The sequence below is a fragment of the Trachemys scripta genome, chromosome 14 (genome assembly GCF_013100865.1).
Source record: "Trachemys scripta elegans isolate TJP31775 chromosome 14, CAS_Tse_1.0, whole genome shotgun sequence".
Taxonomy (NCBI): domain Eukaryota; kingdom Metazoa; phylum Chordata; order Testudines; family Emydidae; genus Trachemys; species Trachemys scripta.
This window is the reverse complement of record NC_048311.1, coordinates 36,534,424-36,550,063: the sequence shown is the minus strand read 5'-3', so window position 1 is coordinate 36,550,063 and position 15,640 is coordinate 36,534,424. Positions and strand designations below refer to the sequence as shown.

At 54.9% G+C, this 15,640-nt stretch overlaps 1 protein-coding gene and 1 pseudogene across 1 annotated transcript in view; one reads left to right on the top strand and one right to left on the bottom strand.

The window, feature by feature from the left end:
* LOC117886991 (zinc finger protein 445-like) overlaps positions 1-15,640 on the bottom strand; it is a 731,357-nt gene that overhangs the window by 342,108 nt on the left and 373,609 nt on the right. The gene's annotated exons all lie outside the window — the stretch shown is intronic.
* Positions 2,614-15,640, top strand: part of LOC117887462 — a 27,650-nt pseudogene continuing 14,623 nt past the window's right edge.

Genomic DNA, 15,640 nt, shown 5'->3' with positions numbered 1-15,640 from the left:
TTATATCAGTTATGAAAGTAACAGACTTGCTTGAGCTCCGGCACCTCTTTCATTACAAATTAAGCACTGGTCATCCTCAACTGAACTGCACTCGCTAAGCAGGAGGTTTGGATGCTAGATCCTAGTGCAGAGAGAGAGAGAGAGAGAAGCGGGGGGGGGGGCCACAGGTGTTTTGCTAACAGTCACAGGCACTATATGTCCTGCCCCTCTCTCTTGTTTAGAGATAGATCTGATCAGGCTCCATAGAGAGTATTTTGGTTGGTTAAGTGACCACCAGAGCTGAAATCACTGATAACCAGGTCTAAGTGCTTAGATTTGCTGTGGGACAGTGTTTCTGTGGAAGAGACGGCCCAGACTGTACTAGCAGCGAGGTTCCCCCACTGAGAGCTGAAATCACTGGGAGCTGAGTGGAACCTTGAAAGACCAACTCACAGAGGTCACAGTGGCAAGTGGCAGCAGAAGGTGATGGTCCAGGGATATTGTGGAAGGAGCGGTGGAGTGCACAGTGGCACAACAAACAACAATGGCCAGAGCATTTGTTTGTCGGACTATGTTTTAGTGACTTTGCTCCAGAATGCTACATTTGTGACTGTGAAATGTACAGAAATATATGTTTCCAAGTAAGCCAAGATTTTTAAAATGCATTATTTGCCCAGGTCATTATTTCACATCATCGCTATTTTGAGAGGTTATTGTCTTGGGGAGTTTCTGTACTAGACTTTTTTATTATTATAATTCATTTTTATGTATAAATGGCCATATTGGGTCAGACCAATGGTCCATCTACCCCAGTGTCCTGTCTTCTGTGAAAGTAGAATGAATTATATTGTAAAAATAGGATGGATTAAAGAAATGCTGTATATACCTTTGAGCAGAAATAAGGAATGTTGAAATACAGGTGTCAGGAAAAGAAACATTAAGGCATAAACAATGGGTCCACTTAAGCTAATGGTGGAACATTAATTGGAGATCGGTCATGACCGCCCTGCGTTATTGTCCCCTGCTTCAGCCCCTGTAACACCCCTCTCCTCCCAGTTCGAAAAGCTGATGGTAAATCGTGGCGGTTTGTTGAGGATCTTTGAGCCATTAAGCGCATTGTTATACCGGCCTTTCCTGTTGTCCCTAACCCAGCAACGATTCTGGGTTCTATCCCACCAGGTGCAACTCATTTTACTGTTGTTGATTTGTGCTCTGCTTTCTTTTCTGTCCCGGTTCACCCTGACTCCCAGTATCTTTTTGCCTTTTCTTACAAGGGGCAACAGTACACGTGGACCACGCTCCCCCAGGGGTATACTGAAAGTCCATCTTACTTTTTCCAAGCATTAGCCCGAGACATTGCTGACCTTGTTTTTCCGTCCAGGTCCACACTAGTCCAATATGTAGATGATCTACTCCTCTGTTTCCCTTTGTTGTCTATCTCAGAAACTGATTCTTTAGTGCTCCTTACTGCCCTAGAAAAGAAGGGTCACAAGGCTTCTTGCTCTAAGTTACAGCTCTGTCAAGCCTCTGTCACATACCTTGGCTTTCTCCTCTCCCAGGGTTCCTGTACACTTTCTCCCGCCCGCATCCAAGCTATCCTCAGCTTTCCCCGACCCCGCTCCCCACGCCAGGTCCGAAAGTTTTTGGGCACGGCTGGATTTTGCAGGCAATAGATTCCCCAATATGCCTCCCTTGCAAAACCACGCCAGGAACACGAGTCTCTGTGCCTGACCCCATGCCATGGCCCCCTGCGGCCGACTCTGCCTTTGTTTCCCTCAAACAGGGTTTGGCTTCTGCTCCCGCCTTAGGGCTGCCTGACTATTCTAAGCCTTTTACCCTTTTCTGCCACAAACAATCTGGGTGTGCACTGGGAGTCCTCACTCAGATGCACGGAAACAAAAACTGCCCAGTGGCTTATTTCTCTGCCACTTTGGACCCTGTTGCCCAAGGCTTACCCGCCTGCCTGCGTGCTGTGGCTGCCGCAGCGCGCCTAGTCAAAATGTCCGAATCCCTTGTCCTCCACTCTCCTCTTACCCTCATGGTACCTCACTCTGTGGAAACTCTCCTGCTACAATGTAATACAGGCCACCTCTCCTCTGCCCGCCTTACTAGGTATGAACTTTTACAGCTGTCGGCTTCATATATCACCATAAAGTGTTGTTCTCAGTTAAACCCTGCCACTCTCCTTCCTTTGTCTGATGACGGTGATCCCCACGACTGCCTTGCAACTGTCTCTGCTGTCACCGTCCCCCGCTCTGACCTCTCTGATCTCCCTCTCCCTAACTCTGACCTTGTTTTGTTTACTGATGGTTCCCGTTTTTGAGACAACCATGGTCATCTCCTTGCAGGATATGCTGTAGTGTCACTCTCTGAAACTCTAGAAGCTGCACCTTTACCTTCTGTAACCTCAGCGCAAGTTGCAAAATTAGTTGTCCTCACCCGTGCCTGCTTTTTGGAGGAGGGACGCTCCGCCACCATTTACACTGACTCCCGCTATGCTTTTGGGGTTGTACATGACTTTGGCACCCTCTGGCAAGCTCAGGGTTTCCTTACCTCCGCCGGTACCCCTATCAAAAATGGCCCCTACATTGCTGCTCTCCTGTATGTAGTTTTACTTCTGTCTGCCCTAGCTCGATGGCGGATACTGATGTTGCTAAGGGTAACGCATTTGCTGACGCCTCTGCTAAACATGCTGCTCCATAGAACCTTCCCCCGATGTGTTTCTAGGTTCCCTTTCTGTTTCTATACCACCGCCGACCCTCACTAACCTCACCCTGCTCCAAGACTCTGCCCCAGAAGCCGAAAAAGTCTCCTGGGTTGCCCAGGGTTGCTCTCTACATCCTGATTCCCTTTGGCGTTTGCCTGCTGGCGCCTTTGTGGCCCCCTTTTCACTCTACCCGTCGCTGGCCGCCCGGCTACACAGTGTTTCACATGTCGGAAAGGAGGGGATGGTCTCTGCTGTAACTAAGGCAGGATGGTGGCCCCCCATTTCAGCTCTTTTGCAGCCTTCCACTGTGCCACCTGTACCACTTGCCAAAGCCACAATATTGGTAAACCTGTAAAAGTGGCTCAGGGGTTCTGGGGCCTGCCCCAAACACCATTCTTGCATTGGCAACTTGATTTTGTACAAATGCCGAAGTGACAACGATATGAATTTATTTTGGTTATGGTATGTTTATTTTCTGGTTGGATCGAAGCCTTTCCTTGTCGCAAGGCTGACTCACTGTCTGTTGCCAAATGTTTGTTAAATCATATTATGCCTGCCAAGGGAATTCCTGCCACTCTGTCCAGTGATCGGGGTACACATTTTACCGGACAACTTGTTCAACACCTGGATCGTGTATTACATATCACACACCTGTTGCACTGTCCCTACCACCCACAGAGCGCAGGTGCAGTTGAAAGACGAAATGGTGTACTTAAGAATAACTTGCTAAAATTTGTGACTCTACAGGGTTAAGCTGGCCAGCGGCTTTACCACTGGCCCTTATGGAAATGCGATCCACTCCATCCCAAAGGCATAAGTTGAGTCCCTTTGAAATTGTTATGGGATGCCCTATGCGAGCTATGGGTACCTTTACTCCAGTCCCAGACTTGAACTTGGCTCACAGTACGCTCCTTCAATATTTGCAAGGGATTCATGCAAGCCGTAAGTCATTTCCATTCACAGGTTCGAGCCACCTGGCCAATGGAACCCACCTCTGATGTTTGCCACGACCTCGAGCCAGGTGATTGGGTCTACGTACGGCACCATCATCAAAAACACGCCTTGGAGCTCCGGTGGAACGGTCCTCATCAGGTACTGCTTACTACTAAACTATCTGGCATCGCAGCGTGGATACATGCTTCGCAGTGTAAGAAGGCACCATCCCCAGCGAACCAATCATCACCTCAGAACCACACAGAGTCAATTTTGACTCCAGAAGAAGACATAGAGGAACAGCCTGCAATACCTTACAATCTACGCTCTCGTAAGGGTTGCCAGGAGCAGACGACGACCTAAAGCAAGGCCCAAGAAGAAGCAGTAGTGAGCCTAGCGCCTGCTGCCTGGTGGACGTAAAACCATGACTGTGGTTCCCTCAGTTGAGGTTGTCAGAACCAGCAGGGCCTTGCCTCAAACATGCGCCTCTGGTGGCGCCTGTTCCTCCGCTGCTGGTGTCTTAAGGTCTGGGGAGTTCACAATGACAATTCTTTTATCCAGCAGCAAGTGTGGATAGCTCAGACTCTTAATATTTCTAATTGCTGGGTCTGCAGCCACATCCCAGCCCACTCTCAAGCTGGTGTTCCTGTCCTGGCAATCCCACTCAATTCCCCAGACCTCACTGGAGGACCTTGTCCGTTTAACAAAACATGGAACAGCAATGACGCTTGGGAAGCAGTGGGAATAAATGTATCTAAATGGATAAGTGTGGTAGAGGGAAAAGGTCATTGGTGTTGGGCGTGTAATGGGACAGGGCTGGATCTGGGAAAAAGCCGTTGCCTTCAGCATATTGTGGCCAATGGTGTATGGGATTATTTGAACAAAACTAAAGAGTGGTGGGCCGGGTATGGGGATATGAACTTTTTCTCAACCTGGGATCAAACAGAAAAATCAATCTCATGTTCCCCCTACAGTAACCTTAGTGAAAACAATACAATCTTTCAATGCCATGCAAATAACACCACTCCTCGTAAGGAGAATTACCCTGTGCCCTTTGGAGGATATTACTCCTCCTTTGCAGGCACCTATGTGACAAATGGGTGCAACGGACCCTTCCCGGCCTTAATAGGCCATCATTGGGTTTGTGGGACCAAAGCTTAAACTGCGTTACCAGCTAACTGGTCAGGTATCTGTTATCCCGCCCGACTCTTCCCAGTATTCCGAGTGCTAGGGTCCTTCCCACGAGAACACGTCCGTAATTTCAGGCGAAGAAGAAGGGACTTACCAGATGCCCAATGGTATGTAAATAACATAAGCCCCTTAACCTGGGAAGAGGCCATTGGCGGTTTCCTTATCCCACTTGGGGGAGTAATACACCATGCAAAAAGGCTCCTGAGGTTACAAGCAGTAGTTGAAATAATGGCAAATGAAACCGGAGAGAGTTTAAGAGCCCTGGCCAAAGAAACAGGGGCGATCCGACAGATGGCCCTCCAAAACCGTCAGGCATTGGACATTGTGCTGGCGGCCAAAGGAGGGACCTGTGCTCTCATTGGAAAAGAATGTTGTGTGTTTATACCTGATGACACCAATGAGGTACTAGATCGCGTTAGCCACTTAGAACAAATCGTATATCTTCCCCATGAAGAGCCGAGTTCTTTATGGAAGTGGCTAAGTAACCTGTTCAATTTCTCTGGCATAGGAAACTGGTTGTTTCAGGACGCCCTGACTATCCTGTTTGGAATCCTAATGATTTTTGTATGTTTTCAGTTAATCTCCTGTTGTATCCAGAATTGTGTAAGGTATGCCACCCAGGTGACTGCCCCAAAACAGAGTGCTAATATGATGATTTTGAATATCGCTGATGAACAAAGAGATAAAGAACGGTTAATATGTGGAACCCAGTAATTGTTGGTCATTTGCGTAGCTTGACTAAAAGGAGGGATTGTGAAAGTAGAATGAATTACATTGTAAAAATAGAATGGATTGAAGAAATGCTGTATGTACCTTTAAGCAGAAATAAGGAATGTTGAAATACAGGTGTCAGGAAAAGAAACATTAAGGCATAAACCAGGGGTCGGCAACGTTTGGCACGCGGCTCGCCAGGGTAAGCACCCTTATGGGCTGGGCCAGTTTATTTACCTGCTGACGTGGCAGGTTCAGCCGATCGCAGCCCCCACTAGCCGCGGTTCACCGTCCCGGGCCAATGGAGGCGGCGGGAAGCCGCGGCCAGCACATCCCTCGCCTGCGCCGCTTCCCGCCGCCCCCATCGGCCCAGGACGCTGAACCGTGGTGAGTGGGGGCTGCAATCGGCCGAACCTGCCGTGTCAGCAGGTAAATAAACTGGCCCGGCCCGCTAGGGCGCTTACCCTGGCGAGCCGCGTGCCAAACGTTGCCAACCCCTGGCATAAACAATGAGTCCATTTAAGCTAATGGTGGAACATTAACCGGAGATCTGTAAAAGTTAGCACAGAAATTGAATATGTATGTCTAGCCTCAGGTAAACTTGTCAGTTCTGCTTTCTTTGTCCTCTTGTTAAGTTTGCACCCTTTTTATCTGTATAAAATAAGGTAGTGTGGGTCTTGCATGGTGCTCACGTTATCTAAGTGTATTAGCAGAGCACTGTGCTAATAAACAGAGTGGTCTAACAAATTGTGAGTCCTGAATTTAACTTTGACAATAGGAACATATGAACGGCCATGTTGGGTCAGCTCAACGGTCCATCTAGTCCAGTGTCCTGTCTTCCAACAGTGTCCGGTGCCAGATGCCCAGAGGGAAGGAACAGACCAGGGAATCATCAAGTGATCCATCCCCCGTTGCCCACTCCCAGCTTCTGGCAAACAGAGGCTAGGGACACCATGCCCGCACATCCTGGCTAATCGCCACTGATGGACATGTCCTTCATGAACTTATCTAGTTCTGTTTTGAACCCTATCATAGGCTTCACAACATCCCCGGCAAAGACTTCCGCAGGGTGACTGTGCATTGTGGGAATAAATACCTGACCACAGGCTGCCTGGGGTGCCCATGGGGCAGCTGCTTCTGCCCCTTGGCCCATTACATCCATCCAGCTCAGCCCCTGGGCAGCTGGGCAATGGGGCGCTGGCACCGTGGAGGAGGAGGCTGCGGCTCCCTCGGTCCCTGTTCAGGCTGATCCCCGAGCTGCTCCCGGGGGCAGAGGGGCCTGGGTCCTGCCGAGCATCGCCCAGCCCTGCAGCTGCTGGGCAGAGTCACTGGGGTCGCCCTGGGGCCTGGCAGAGAAAATCCCCCATCCCTCCCGCTAGCCCCACAGCCAGGGGCTGATTTCTCTCCCCTCTCCCTGCAGGGCTCCTGAGTTAGATCCTGGGTGTCGGATCCCCTGGCCGGCAGGAGTTTCCTTCCATCTATCCCAGCACCTCGCCCAGCCCGGAGAATGCAGAACCTGGGGCCGGTCCCTTCCTGTCCCTGTCTGCTCCCCATGCTCTGCCCAGCTCCAGCCTGCGCTGCCCCCACCTGGGGACCCATCACTGCCCCTCAGTCCCAGAGGGCCTGCCCCTGGGGTGACCCCTCCTACATTAACCCTTTCCCTGCCCCAGCCCAGCCCCACGTTCCCTCTCGCTGACCCCACTGCCCTCGGGGAACCTTTGGGGGACGCTGCTCCGCAGCCTGGGGGGGAGCCGGAGCGAGGCCGGGCACTGTTAGAACTGCTGCACCCTAATAAACCATCCCCAGCCCCTCCCTCTGGCTCCGTGCTCACTGCTCCCCCGGGGCCGGGACAGGGCTGGGGGCTCTGGGCCCTCTGGGCTCTGGCTGGGGGGGAGCGGGACGCAGGGCACAGACCAGCTGCCCTGGGGGAGGGGACTCCCCAGACACACCATGGGGCTATTTAGCGGCTGGAGGGATCAGGGTTGTTGTGCTGGGGACGGGCCTGGGCAGGACCGGATCTGATGGGAGGGAGGGGGCAGGACCTCAGAGGGGGGCTCTGGGGGTGGGGGTGACTCCTGGGGGGGAGAGGCTGTGGGTTCCCAGTCCCAGTGCAGACTGGTTCCTTCCCCAGGGGTGGGGGCAGCAGGGAGGAGGCAGTGGGGAGTGGGAGCCCCAAGCCCCTTTCCCATGGGAGAAACAGCTGCAGGGGGGGAGCCTCACAGCACGGACACCCTAGCCTGGGGGGCAGCGACAGGGCCGGGCTGTCAGTGAGCTGGGCTATGTGGCAGGGGAGCAGCTCAGGAATGGGGCAGGGCAGTTATTATCCAGGGGTCCAAACCTCACAGGGAGTCACAATGTAGAACTGACGAATGAAATTGTTTTTAATTGTTCACTTTATTAATGTAACTTCATAAGTAAAGTTTTATGAACGAAACAACATTCATTCATAAAACCGATTATAGCTGTTAGCCAGTTGCTCTTGTAAGTTTTACTGTCAATCCAATTCCTGCTTAAATCACTGAGATTTGCACAGTGTCAGTATTGTAACTTCTGTTCACTGTTTGCCATTAATTGCACTTGTCTACTTCTGTTCACTGCCGTATTGTAATTCAAACTCCATTTTAAAACGCTCACTCCATTCTGTAAAAGCTTGCTGCAACCTTCATTTTTGCAAAACCCTGCTGTAATCTTATTAGTTTAGTTCAGATGTGTGAATGAGGTATGTATGGATGATGGAATCATCCTCCAGCACCAGCCTGTCAAACACCAATGGCTGAAGATGCAGACAACAGCCCCAACAAAGTAAGAAGAGGTTTCAGGGTAGCAACTGTGTTAGTCTGTATCCGCAAAAAGATCAGGAGTACTTGTGGCACCTTAGAAACTAATAAATTTATTTGAGCATAAGCTTTCGTGAGCTAAAACCCACTTAATCGGATGCATGCAGTGGAAAATACAGTAGGAGGATATAGATACACATACAGAAAACATGAAACAATGGGTGTTACCATACACACTAGAGTGATCAGTTAAGGTGAGCTATTACCAGCAGGAGAGGAGAATTAAAAAAAAAAACACTTTTTGTAGTAAAAAGAACAGGAGTACTTGTGGCACCTTAGAAACTAACAAATTTATTAGAGCATAAGCTTTCATGGACTACAGCCCACTTCTTCGGATGCATATGTGGGCTGTAGTCCACGAAAGCTTATGCTCTAATAAATTTGTTAGTCTCTAAGGTGCCACAAGTTCTCCTGTTCTTTGTGCGGATACAGACTAACACGGCTGCTACTCTGAAACTTTTTGTAGTGGTAACCAAAATGGCCCATTTCCAGCAATTGACAAGAAGGTGTGAGGAACAAACAGTAGGGGGGAGGAATAAACATGGGGAAATAGTTCTACTTTGTGTAATGACCCATCCACTCCCAGTCTTTATTCAAGCCTAATTCAATACACAAATCTGACATCAGGAATCATAATATTCAAAAACCAGTGGGAGAACACTTTAACCTGTCTGGTCATTCAATGACAGACCTGCGGGTGGCTATATTACAACAGAAAAACTTCAAAAACAGACTCCAACGAGAGACTGCTGAGCTGGAATTGATATGCAAACTGACACAATCAACTCAGGATTGAATAAGGACTGGGAATGGCTGAGCCATTACAAACATTGAATCTATCTCCCCTTGTCAGTATTCTCACACTTCTTATCAAACTGTCTGTACTGGGCTATCTTGATGATCACTTCAAAAGTTTTTTTTTTTTCTCTTATTTAATTGGCCTCTCAGAGTTGGTAAGACAACTCCCACCTTTTATGCTCTCTGTATGTGTGTATATATATATCCTCAATATTTATTCCACTCTGTATGCATCCGAAGAAGTGGGCAGTAGCTCACGAAAGCTTATGCTGTAATAAATTTGTTAGTCTCTAAGGTGCCACAAGTACTCCTGTTCTTTTTCCTAATTCAATAGTGTCCAATTCGCAAATCAATTCCAATTCAGCAGTCTCTCGTTGGAGCCTGTTTTTTGAAGTTTTTTTGTTGTAATAATGCGACTTTTAGGTCTGTAATCGAGTGACCAGGGAGATTGAAGTGTCCACTCTAAAAAGAAAAGAATAAAGGTGCAATTGAAACAAGATCAAAGCCAGGTCCCAGGCTGAAAGTCAAGTCTGCAATTGATGGGTGATCAATCACCGAACCCAGAAGCTGCGTGACACAGCAAGACCTATAGACTCTGGATTCAAACTAAAGCCTACAAAAAGGATGGGTGAGATGGAAGACTTTGGAGGGTAATGTTCTCCTGCCAACATGGGAGGGCAGGCCCAGCCCTTCCTTGTGCCCGGCTTTCCTGGCCAGTTAGCTGCCAAAAGCTACGAACCCAAGCTGCAAATCAAGCCACGAACTCAAGCTATGTTCAGGACTGGTAACTATGCAGCAGCTGCAGAACATCTGATGGATGTGTGTGTGTGTGGATGTGTGTGTGGGTATAGGTATTAGGTATTAGTTATTGGTCATAAATCAAATTGTGTTATCATAATAAATGTGGCAACTTCGTCTTGCCCCCTGAAACGATCCTGTGTAGTTTTGTCTGCATAACAACAGCCCCGCCCCCCCAGGGCCCAGAGACTCACCAGCGACACCAGAGCCCCAGCCCAGTCAGAGTCCCACATCCCGCTTGGGGGGTTGACTGTGGGGTCCCAGCTATGGGGGACCCCAAAACCTCTGGGGCGATATGTGGGCTGGGTGCTCACATTCCCCCTTCCCCCCCAGCCCAGCCCTGATCTATCACTCACCCTGCCCCAGTACTGTAGGGGAGACGCCAGGCCCAGCCCCGGCCCCGCCATGGCAATTAACGCTCCCCTGGCCCATCCCCCCTGCCGCTCCCACTGGGTACTGGTGTCTCTGTCACTTCCTGTCCCAAAGTGACTTGTGCTGTTTCCCAGCTGCCAAGGCCCACCCCAGAGGTGGCTGCATTTCTGTGGGGGGAATTGGCCCCAGTGCTATCAGGTGCAACAAGCTCTGGGATCCTGGTGGGGGAGCGTCCCAGAGAACGGGGAGAGGAGGCCGTGGGGACGTCCCTGTCAGCTGCTCCCATGGGCTGTCCCTGCTGGAGGGGACACAGGATGAGGGTGTGAATCTGTGAGAGTCACTCAGAGCCTGGCCTGCTGCTCCTACTGCCCCCCCCCACACACCCCGGCTATTCACCGTCCTGCCGCTGTGCTAACCAAAGTCTGTGTCACAACTTAACTATCATGTAGGTACGGCAGCCCCAAGGCATCAGGACTCCTGGGTTCCAGCCCAGCTCTGAGTACTGGCCCTTGCTGACTCCAGCCCTTGAGCGTGGCCCCCTCGGCTTTCCCTGCGCAGGGTCCATCTGGGAGGGTAAGTGGACGGGGCAGCGCTGAAGGGTTGCGGGGGCAGGGGGGGAGGGCTGGCTGGCTCAGGGGGTTGGGGATGGGACACGGGCCTCTGCCCTTTGGGGGCTGGGGGCTCTGATCCAGCCTCAGGGCCGGGGACTGGCTGGCTCAGGGGGCCGGGGCCGGGACATGGGGCTTTTGCAGTCCAGGGCCGTCAATCCAGTGTCAGCATGAAAGTCCCTGTGCAATTGCCCACAGCCCAGTGGAGACATTTCTCCGGCCCCGCGACCCAGAAAGGGTTCACTCTCCACATCGTTTCACACCCCGTCCGCTTGTGGGTGGACAGATGGACAGACTGATGTCTGCTTTTCCCCTCACCTGGTTTCACTCCCCCACCCCCCAGGGATGGTTCTGAGCACCCCCAGCCCCGGGCCCCCGCAGCATCCAACACACTCTGCTCCCTGGCCCGACTCTGCCCAGCGCCCGGTGATGCCGGGTCAGTGCCGCGCTGCCACTGGCCGAGCCCCGGAGGCGCTAACCCCGGCCCAGCGTTGCTGCCTGTTTGTGCGTCAGTGAGACACCAGGGTCCCATGGGCGGGCGTCATTTCGGTGCCAGGGACTTTCCACCTGAAACCACCCGGGCCTGCAGCCCAGCTGGCGTCCAGGGGCCTGGCCCCGTCCCACACCTGCACTGGCGAGGAATAAACTGCGAGTGAAATGCAGCCCCGGTCGGTATCCTCACCCCACTGCACAGAGAGGGACACTGAGGACAAGGGACTTATCAGAAGCCACTGAGCTGGGATAAAACCCAGGAGTCCTGGCTCCCAGTCCCCCCTGCTCTGATACACCAGCCCCACTCCCGTCCCAGAGCTGGGGATAGAATCGAGGGGTCCTGGATTCCCAGCTCTAACCATTACACACCACTCCCCTCGCAGAGCTTGGAACAGGACCCTGGAATCCTGGCTCCCAGCCCCCGCTGCTCTGGTCCACTAGACCCCACTCCCCTCCCAGAGCCAGGATAGAACCCAGGAGCCCTGGCTCCCAGGCCCCTCCCCCACATGCTAGAGACAAGCTTGGGGGCTGTCTGTCCATCTGGGGTGCTCAGTCAGAGGAGTGGGGCTGGCGCGGAATGAGGGGTCCAGGCTGAGGATGGAGGTTTGGGGGTGCTCAGGCTCGGGGTGTAGACGGAGGGACAGGCTGCGGGTCACGGATATACACTCCCTCCTGCCCAAGCGGGACCCCGTGCAGCCTGCTTCCCTGCGGGCAGGTTCTGGGGGTGTTGGTGGGGGGAGGATCTGTGGGACACGTCCCCTCCCTCATGGGTGAGGCACTTCCCAAGAAATCCAGCCCATCCTGCACTTCCCCCGCTGGATCCTCCCCCGTGTTCCTGCCCCCCCCCCCCCCCGCGAGCTATATGGAGCGGGTGCTGCTGTGGGTGTGAACGGAGCCCCCTGGTGATGCTCTCAGAGACAGACACGGGTCGGTCCCTGTCCCCCAAATGCTGCTCCCTGCAGGGTCCCCAGGCCAAGGGATCCCCTGCCCCATCCCACCCAGCACAGACCCATAGCAAATCCCATCCCAGAGCTGACAGCCTGCCCCATGGGGCTCCAGAGAGCAGGACAGGGAGTGAGCAGCCGTGGGGTGAATCCAGGGGCTCTGCAAAGACCAGCTGCTCCCCCTGGGGCGGGGGTCAGGTGCTCTCCCCCCTGCCCACCCAACTCACACCCACCCAGCAACGGGGTGCCCTGGTAGGGCCAGGCTGAGCAGGGGGCAGGCCGAGTCCCAGGACAGTACTAGGCGCTGTAGGGCCTGGCTATGGAGGGCCGCCCCAGCCAGGTTCACTCGGCACTGACTGATGGAGCGACACCGAGTCAAAGCAGCTGTGGGTCTGTCTGTGTTTAAAGCCGGGGCTGGGTGACGTCCTGGCTCCACTGAACTCATGGGCAGACATTCCCCCCCACCCCGATCTCCATGGGGTCAGAACGGCTACAGGGTGGGATGCGTGGGGGACGACATTCTCCCCAGGTGATTGGTCAGACCCGGGGCAGGGGTCTCCACAGCTTTACCAGCTCCTGTCTGGCTCTGGGGCTGCCTCCAGCTCAGCATGGGGGACCCTCCCCTGCCCCATGGGGACCTACCAGTCCCGATTCTCTCAGAACAACATCTGTCCTCTCCCCTGCAACCCCCACACCGGCCTGTGGATGGTGGGACGCCAGCCGGGGCTATCCTGGCACCACAGAGCCGGCTGAGACTCCAGCAGAGCCTAGCGATCGGGGGCCAAGCAGCGCCCCGGTCGAGGGGCTGGGCTATCACGCTGCGCTGCCCGCCTGCAACCCAGACATTGGGGCTCCTCAGGGCATCCTGCGTCAGCCCCCTGGAGACAGAGGGGCCACGAGTCGCCTCGGGACGTGCCCCCCCAGTTCAAGGCAGGGGACCTGCCCCATGCAATGGTGCCCCCCCATCCCTGGGCTCCCCAGGACTCCAGGGGCACCCCACTGATCCTCCCCCCAAAAGCCAGAGCCCTGCAAACGCCACCAGGAGACAGGCCAAATGCCTGGCTCTGGGCTCTGCCACATACCCGTCCCCCAGCAGGACGCAGGAGGGGGGCTGGACGCCGCCTCTCAGGCTGGTCGGGGACGGGGGGGAGCCTGGGGCGTAGCTGGGAGGACATACAGCCAGTCAGGAAAGCTCTGCGCGAGGCCGGACACAGGGATCCCAGCTGAAATCCCCGGGGCCGAGTTATGCAGGAGGCCAGGCTGGCTGAGCAGAACCCGGGGGACATTTCAGAGGCCCAGGACCGCAGCCCCCAGAGCCCTGGTGTGACGAAGTGGGGGGGGTTTCTTGTTTTTTTCTTGGTTTTTCCAGTGGTTTGGATGCAGAGGGAGTGGGACTCAGTTCCCCTGGGCGTTACTGGTTTAACGAGGTGAGGGGAGAGGTTGTTGGTTGTTATAGAGGACCAGCACGGGAATGTGGGACCCCAGCCAATGGCCTGGAGAATGGATATCCCAGTGACTAGTGACCTGGTGACCCAGAGGCCCAGCTCAGGAGTCGCAGCCGGTTCTGGCCAGTGGGAGGACAATGGGCTGCAGAGAGAAGATCCCAGTGACCTGACCAGCCGGTTCCAGCCAGAGGAGGGCGGAGAGGAGAGGACGCCCAGGCGTGAGGCCCTGAGAGTTTCCTGTGCCGTGTTCAACGCTCAATAAACCCTCCTGTTTTACACTGGCTGAGAGTAACAGGGCGGGGGGGGGCATCATCCCCTTCGGGGGTGGAGGCCCGGGAGGTCCAGAGCGAGTGGACTCCCTGAGGGGGCCCACGGCACAGACAGACGTGCTAAGGCTCCGAGAGGTGCAGCTCCAGGAGGTGGAGGGGCCTGACGCCAAGAGAGAGTGGCGAGAAGGGCTGTCACACTGAAGGGGGTTCCCCCCACGGACTGCACAGGGCCAAGAGTGGGCACGATCTGTCAGTCCGTGACACCTGGCTGCTGTGATTCTGGGGATCCCCTGGCCCCAGGCCCGTGACCCCCCCAACACGGAGACCATCAACATTCACATTTCACACCCCTTAAAAATGCCCCTCCCCGGGCTGCTACCGCAACCAGCGCAGACCGCCTGCCTGGACCCCTCTGAGCCCAGCTCGGCCGGTCAGCCCCTCTCCTCCAGGGAGCCCCTGTGCCCCTCCTGCCCGCCTCTGGGGAAGGGGCAGCACTGGGGAGCTGGGAGAGTGCTAAGCCCATGGCGATGGGGCAGCCGGGGCCCAGCTGGGGGGACCTTGCTGGGGCAGGAGGGAGGCAAACGCAGCCTGGGGGGGGGGGGGCGGGCTCAGTTTGACCCCAAACCAGCAGAGCACGTCAGCACACGCGGCAACTCACAAAATCAAGGGGGTCGCTCACCAGCTCGTCGCTCAGCACGTGTGCAGGATCGGGGCCTCTAGCCATTTAGTGACCTGCCTGCATTCCCCTCCCCCGCCGTTCTCAGCCCCTGGGACTTCAGTCTACCTCCTCCCGCTGCCGGGACGTGGACACGGCCGGGCATTTCCCCCACAAGCTGGGGCCTGCCCATGCCAGAGAGACACGTGTGTGTGTGTGTGTGTGTGTGTGTGTGTGTATATACATGGATTCCAATAGCCTAGCTCCAGGGGACCCCAGGATTCCCCCTCCCCTCCCCCCCCCGCAGGGCCGAGTTAACCTTTTGTGAGCCTGGCACCAAACATATCTGTGGTCCCCCATGAGACAATGGAGCCTGGCGCGGGGAGGTCGGTCCCCGGAGCGAGGGGCCAGCCAGCGGCAATGGGGCATGGCCGGGGTGACCCTGCTCCGCCCAGTGCAGGGCACTAGTTACAAACTGGCAACTGCCAGATGCAGCGTGGCCTGCCTGGCCCTGTGCTGCCAGTGTGCCGCTTCCCCTCGGGAGTCGGGCCCACACTACACAGCCCCTCCCCCACCCAGCACCCCCCGACTCTCTATGGCCAGAGGCTCCCCCGGACCCACTATGCCCAGCACCCGCCCATAGAGTACCCCACCCTAGTGCCCCAACACACACCGATCCTCCCCGCCCTTTCACAGCCCAGCACCCCCCCATACTCCCCACAGACCCACTCCCCCACGCCCTGCGTCCCGGCCGCACTCACCAGGCTGAGCCGGCAGCACAGCCAGGGCTGGTCCCAGGGCCGGGAATCGCTCTGGCCCCTCGGCAGTGGCGCGATCAGCCAGGCCCGGGCTTGCCCCAGCCAGGCTCCTTCAGGACCCACTTGCCTGGAGGGGCCCAGCC